At 33.5% G+C, this 7,527-nt stretch overlaps 1 long non-coding RNA gene across 1 annotated transcript; it reads left to right on the forward strand.

The window, feature by feature from the left end:
• Window positions 1-4,789: 4,789 nt before the first annotated feature.
• On the forward strand, window positions 4,790-5,562 carry LOC149493739 (uncharacterized). The gene is made up of 2 exons (XR_016322682.1): window positions 4,790-5,181; window positions 5,381-5,562. It is a non-coding gene; the product is annotated as an uncharacterized LOC149493739 (long non-coding RNA).
• Window positions 5,563-7,527: the final 1,965 nt, after the last annotated feature.

Consider the following 7,527-nt stretch of genomic DNA (forward strand, 5'->3'; position numbering starts at 1 on the left):
TTCCTACGGCGAGACTAATATCCGATCGAGTACATGTCTAAACATACATTAAGCTCCCAACCATTGACGCATATGGAATAGACTCCATATCTTTACGTTCCAAATCATTTTTAGGACATTGCATTTCACTGAACCTATCTCCTTTCTGAATTGGAACTATTCCTGTGGAGCATTTTTCCATTCTGAATCTCTCTAATACCTTATCAATGTGAGCTCTTTGAGACAATCCTAACAGTCCTTGTGATCTATCACAGAATATTTCTATTCCAATCACAAAGGATGCCTCTCCCATATCTTTCATTTCAAAGTTCTTAGAGAGAAAACCCTTTATATCATGCAACGACCCAACATCATTCGCAGCAAGAAGAATGTCATCAACATATAGGATTAACAAAATGAGCTTGCTCCCACTGACCTTCATATAAATACATCGATCAACAGTGTTTTCTATAAAACCATATGAAGTGATGGTATTATTGAACTTAAGATACCATTGACGGGAAGCTTGCTTCAGTCCATATATTGACTTCTTTAACTTACACACCAAGTTTTCCTTTCCTGTGACCACAAACCCCTCTGGTTGGTCCATATATACTTCCTCCTCTAAGTCACCATTAAGAAAGGCTGTCTTTACATCCATTTGGTGAAGCTCTAGATCATAATGAGCCACCAAAGCCAAAATAATTCTTAAAGAGTCCTTTTTGGAAACTGGAGAAAAGGTCTCTTTATAATCAATGCCATCCTTCTGAGTGTAACCTTTAGCAACAAGTCTAGCCTTATATCTTTCAATGTTTCCCTTAGAGTCCCGTTTGGTCTTAAAAACCCATTTACAACCAACTTGTTTTGACCCCTCAAGCAACTCGACTAAATCCCAGACTTGATTGTCACTCATTGATTGCATTTCTTCCTTCATGGCATTAAACTACTTTTCAGAATTATCATATTCCATGGCTTTCTGGAAAGAGACTGGATCCTTATCAATGCTCAACTCACATTCATGCTCAAGTGAGTAAACCACATAATCACTAGAAATAGTTGGCCTTTTTTGCCTTTGTGACCTCCGTAATGCTATTTCTTATGAAACCACTTGATCATTCGTGAATTGTTCATTATTTGCTGGTTCATCATTTATATGGTCATTTTGTGGGTTCGGAATGTTGTTTTGTTGTTCAACCATTTTGTTAAACCGTAATACAACAAGTGGAACAACAACCGAAGAAGAGACATTAGGAAAATCCATCTGAGTTGGATTTTCAATCTGAATCTCTTGCACATTCACTTTACGTGGTTCACTGCTCCCACTAATTTGGCCATTTTCAATAAACCAAGCATTACCAGACTCAACAATTCTCGTACTATGGTTAGGACAATAAAATCTGTACCCTTTTGACTTTTCAGGATATCCTATGAAAAATCCACTAACCGTTCTAGCATCAAGCTTCTTTTCATGTGGATTATATATCCTTACTTCCGCTGGGCAACCCCAAACATGAAGATGCCTCAGACTAGGTTTCCTTCCCATCCACAGTTCATAAGGGGTCTTAGGAACTGCCTTACAAGGAACCCTATTAAGTAAATATGCAGCAGTCTTTAATGCATGCATCCATAATGATAAAGGTACAGTACAATTATTTAGCATACTTCTAACCATTTCCATAAGAGATCGATTCCGCCTTTCTGCTACACCATTCTGTTGAGGTGTACCTGGCATTGTGTATTGTGCACAAATGCCACGACTTTCAAGGAACTTTGCAAATGGACCTAGACATTGTCCATTTTCATTAAATTTATCATAATATTCACCACCTCTATCAGATCTCACCACTTTAACTTTTCTATTTAACTGCCTTTTTACCTCATTAATGAATATCTCAAGGATATCCACTGATTGAGTCTTTTCATGCAGTAAATATACATAACTGTACCGTGAGAAATCATCGATAAAGGTAATAAAATATTTTTCACCACCCCAAGAGGGAACATCGAAAGGGCCACATATATCAGTGTGTATAAGTTCAAGCAATTCACTGCTTCTTGTGGTTGGAGTCTTTAATGTGTGCTTAGTTTGCTTACCTTTAATGCAATCTATACACACGTCCCAGTCAGTGAAATCCAATTGAGGTAAGATTCCACCTTTCACTAACCTCAAAATCCTTTCTTTGGATATGTGACCTAACCTTTGATGCCACAAGAAAGCAGAACATTCATCATGTGCACTACGTTTAATACCTATATTGTGTTCAACATTAAACATGGATTCAATAAATTCAGCATCAAGATTAAAATGATACAAACTATCAATCAAAGTACCAGAACCATAATAGTACTTAAGTTTGTATAATGAAAAAACACCATTACAAATCTTAAAACTGAAACCAACATTATCCAACCTCCCTACAGAAACTAGATTTCTAGCACATTCAGGAACATAGAGACACTTTTCAAGATCCAGATAACGACCAGTGTCCAGGATCAATCTATAAGTCCCAATTCCTTCTATTTGTGCCTTCATTCTGTTTCCCATGAATAGAAACTTTTCAGTTTCGTTTATGGGTTGGATCGAAAGAAATCACTGTATAATATGAGACACATGAGTAGTTACACCAGAATCTAACCACCAGGTATTATTAGGCACTTCAATAAGATTTGATTCAAAACAGACTGAAACATAAAGTATACCTTTCTTTTCAAACCAAATCTTCCTTTTAGGACAGTCCTTCTTGAAGTGACCATTCTTCCTACAGAAGTAGCACTTCAATTCCTTACGGATTTGGCCCTCATTAACCTTCATTGGGGCACTGTCCCTTTTCTTGCCTTTCTTCCCTGATTTGTTATTGCTGCTGCTAGCTCCATTATGAAAAGTGAGATTGATGGAGTGTTCCTTCAATTTCTTTAATCTCCCTTCCTCTTATATCAACATGGCCTTGATTTCCTGAATGTTCCATTTTTCCTTAAGGGTGTTGTAATTCACCTGGAACTGACCAAACTCAAGAGGAAGTGAGTTAATAATAAATTGAACTAAAAAGGATTCACTCACATCCATTCCCATTGATTTCAGTTAGGCTGCCAAATTCTGCATGCCAGTCACATGATCATGAATGGATTGTGACCAATCAAACTTCTTGGTCGTTAGCTCACTCATCAAGGATCCTACGAGGACTTGTCAGCTATGTCCGATTGGGAGTATTCCTTAATTTTCAGCATGTACTCTCTAGCATTGTCTGTTCTGGGCATTGATGGCTTTAACATTTTCAGCCATTTTCATCCTCATTAAGTTCAAGCTCAGCCGGTTAGGTCGCTCCCAAGCCTCATAATGAGACTTGTCAGCTTCAGTGCTGGTCTTTGTAATGGCTGTTGGCTTTTCAGAGACTAATGCCAGATCCAAGTCCAGAACTCCTAACTGATAATGGATTTGTTCGGACCAATCAGCATAGTTCAATCCATTGAACTTAATCAACCCAGTGCCCATAGCAAACATGTTAAAAGAAGCTGCAACATTACACATATACTCATACGTTAATGCTTTGAGTAAACATAAAATGGATTCAAACTAATAACAACTTTAATTATGCATCTAGATTCACCTTTGGGTAATATTTAAATGCATAGCTTTAATCAATAATGATGCCAAGAAGAAAAATACTTTAATAGACTTTCATTGTCAAGCAACTTGCGAGCCTTTATGCAAGTCAGAGAGAAGCACGCCCGTGCTCATTGCAGCACGCCCGTCCTCCTTTCTGCAATCCAGTTACTTTTTTTTTTATTCCATTCAACTATTCAATAATGCTCCATACAATATGCATGTTATCTTTGGATATACATTCATATTAATTCGTACAATGATAAGTCTCTTTAATGCCATTGATTATAATTAATGGTCTACCTTTGGGTAACCTAACAAATTATAATCAACGAGCTCAATTGTTCAATTTTCACTTTCATGTCATATAACGGCATCACACAAATATGAACAATTGAAAACTGTATAATCAATGTCTAAAACAATCCAAACAAGGCCACTGTGGTGACTAACAAATTTTCCATTCATTAAATATTGATTTATGCAAAACTTTTATGAGATTAAATTAATATCTCAAAACTTTAACGACATAACCCAATAATATGTCATAACCATTCTCTATAAATAACAACAAAATATTTTATAAAGCATAAAGAAAACAAACAGTTTTCAAATTTCTATAATTTTGGCTTCGCTTATACCATATAAACCAATTTCACAATATGAAATTAATTTTCATTAATGAAGCCAAACAAAATGCTATCAAACAAATCTAGAACAGGTACAGGCTCTGATACCACATGTTGAATAAACTTTAATAACATAATTAACTTTTAATAATAAAATTTTTTAATCAAAATTATTTGACTCCTCAAGAATCTATTACCAAATATGGGTTCCTAAAATTTTCAATTCACTATTATTTAATGTTGTTGATTTGAATTTAGAGCCTCAAAATGAAAGCCAATACTAATTAATTATATACATTAATTAGAATTGATCCAAATTAATTCAAGATAGAGCGAGGATTTGGTACATGCTTCAAAATGAAAGCCAATACTAATTAATTATATACATTAATTACAAATGTTGCTATAAGCCAACTGAAGATTTCCCTTCATTAAAATAGAATCCACAGCGATTTCCCTTCATTAAAGTACAATCCATAGTTATTAATGCCAACTCTCTCAACATTTATTATTCTAGATTTTAATGAATTTACCTCACTTTTTCACTTTGCTCTAACTACTATATATATATCTACAACAACATCATCATCATTCAGAGTGTGAAAAATCAAAATCAAAATCATCACTGTTTTGAAAGAGAGAAGACAAATATGAAGACTCAATGCATGCTTTTAGCAACATTGATAATGGCAGGAGCTCTAATTTTGAGCGATTACGGGGCTTCAGGCTTTTCAGACAATTGTGACGACAACAAAGTTAGAGAAGTGGGAGCACAATGTTTTAAGTATATCAAAATTTCAGGACCAAAAATCCCTCCTTCTAAAGGGTGTTGCAATGTATTGAAAAATGCAGACATGGGCTGCATTTGCAAGCATGTCACACCGGAACTGAAAAAAATGATCAGTATGGAAAAAGTTGTTTATGTGGCTCAGACCTGTGGCTTGGCATTCACTCCTGGAACCAAATGTGGAAGTGAGTATTTTGAATTAAAATGTTATATTTGAATGAAAAATAAAATTATTTTAAGAACAATTTTGTGCAATAAGAATATTTAAAATTGTTTAACTAAGAGCTTTTTTTTTTTAATAACTACCTTCTCAAATAAGAGATTAAAATTTTTAATTTTCAATCAATCGATTTACTAAAATTATATATGTTGGTATTGTTTCAGGTCACACTGTTCTTGTGGATTGAGAACAGATTACAACAATGGTGCAATGCTCCTGTTGAAGCTACTTGAAGTTAGTAGCTTTTTAAATTAAGAAATAAAAGGAGTATAATTTTTTTTTTTAAATAAATGTATGTGTATGTTAAAAAAACTTTATATAATATAGCAATGCCAATTTTCTTTTCTATCCTCTTCAGTAATTTTCAAAGTTTCTATTATGAAACAAATATAAAAGCATTAATTATTGATTACACTTTTCTAATTATGCCATCAAATTAATAAAATCTAATTAATTATGATTAATTTAAATAATAATTAAACAGTGAAATGCTCAAGTTGCTGCCTGCATTATTTATTGAGCAAGCAAGCAAGATTATTGAAGATGTAATTTATAGTATATAAAATAATATATTATTAACTTATCCTTGATAGAATTTATTGTAAATAAATATATATCAATTTATTCTTAATAGAAACATTTATTGTGAATAAATATTATTTATTTATTTATTTATACTAATCATACGTAATAAGAAAGTTTTGTAATAAATTAATATGATCAATGCAATTGTAAATAGTATTTGTGGAAACACTTGGTCTCCTGGATATAATTATTTATATTCTTATCATATTAAAAAATAAATTATAAATAAAAATGATGTCTTATTTAATTAAAAAACTAACTTCAGTCACATTTTGCAAATAATATAATTGCATTTAAAGTTTTATATTTAAATATACTAACTAAAGAATTTATATTTAAAGAGAAAAACTAATAACCGATCAAAAACAAATTACCTTTATTTTTTTCAACTAATAGAATTAAAATCTTTAAGATATTTTTATCAATCTATAAACTTAGTAAGAATGTTTTAAAAAGACAATGTTCCTCCATATATATTCTTTCATGCATAATAGTGTTTATAAATGTGCTTTGCACGTGTACCGATAGATATATTCATAATTTATATATCTATAAGCGAGTATATGATCCTTAGTGTCTTGTAAATACCTAAGTACTTTCTTTGCAGCTTTCCAATGGTCCATCCCGGGATTACTTTGATATCGCCCTAACATTCCTACGGCGAGACTAATATCCGATCGAGTACATGTCTAAACATACATTAAGCTCCCAACCATTGACGCATATGGAATAGACTCCATATCTTTACGTTCCAAATCATTTTTAGGACATTGCATTTCACTGAACCTATCTCCTTTCTGAATTGGAACTATTCCTGTGGAGCATTTTTCCATTCTGAATCTCTCTAATACCTTATCAATGTGAGCTCTTTGAGACAATCCTAACAGTCCTTGTGATCTATCACAGAATATTTCTATTCCAATCACAAAGGATGCCTCTCCCATATCTTTCATTTCAAAGTTCTTAGAGAGAAAACCCTTTATATCATGCAACGACCCAACATCATTCGCAGCAAGAAGAATGTCATCAACATATAGGATTAACAAAATGAGCTTGCTCCCACTGACCTTCATATAAATACATCGATCAACAGTGTTTTCTATAAAACCATATGAAGTGATGGTATTATTGAACTTAAGATACCATTGACGGGAAGCTTGCTTCAGTCCATATATTGACTTCTTTAACTTACACACCAAGTTTTCCTTTCCTGTGACCACAAACCCCTCTGGTTGGTCCATATATACTTCCTCCTCTAAGTCACCATTAAGAAAGGCTGTCTTTACATCCATTTGGTGAAGCTCTAGATCATAATGAGCCACCAAAGCCAAAATAATTCTTAAAGAGTCCTTTTTGGAAACTGGAGAAAAGGTCTCTTTATAATCAATGCCATCCTTCTGAGTGTAACCTTTAGCAACAAGTCTAGCCTTATATCTTTCAATGTTTCCCTTAGAGTCCCGTTTGGTCTTAAAAACCCATTTACAACCAACTTGTTTTGACCCCTCAAGCAACTCGACTAAATCCCAGACTTGATTGTCACTCATTGATTGCATTTCTTCCTTCATGGCATTAAACTACTTTTCAGAATTATCATATTCCATGGCTTTCTGGAAAGAGACTGGATCCTTATCAATGCTCAACTCACATTCATGCTCAAGTGAGTAAACCACATAATCACTAGAAATAGTTGGCCTTTTTTGCCTTTGTGACCTCCGTAATGCTATTT

The sequence above is a fragment of the Jatropha curcas genome, chromosome 9 (genome assembly GCF_041381405.1).
Source record: "Jatropha curcas cultivar XTBG-Jc1 chromosome 9, XTBG_Jcur_1.0, whole genome shotgun sequence".
NCBI lineage: Eukaryota > Viridiplantae > Streptophyta > Magnoliopsida > Malpighiales > Euphorbiaceae > Jatropha > Jatropha curcas.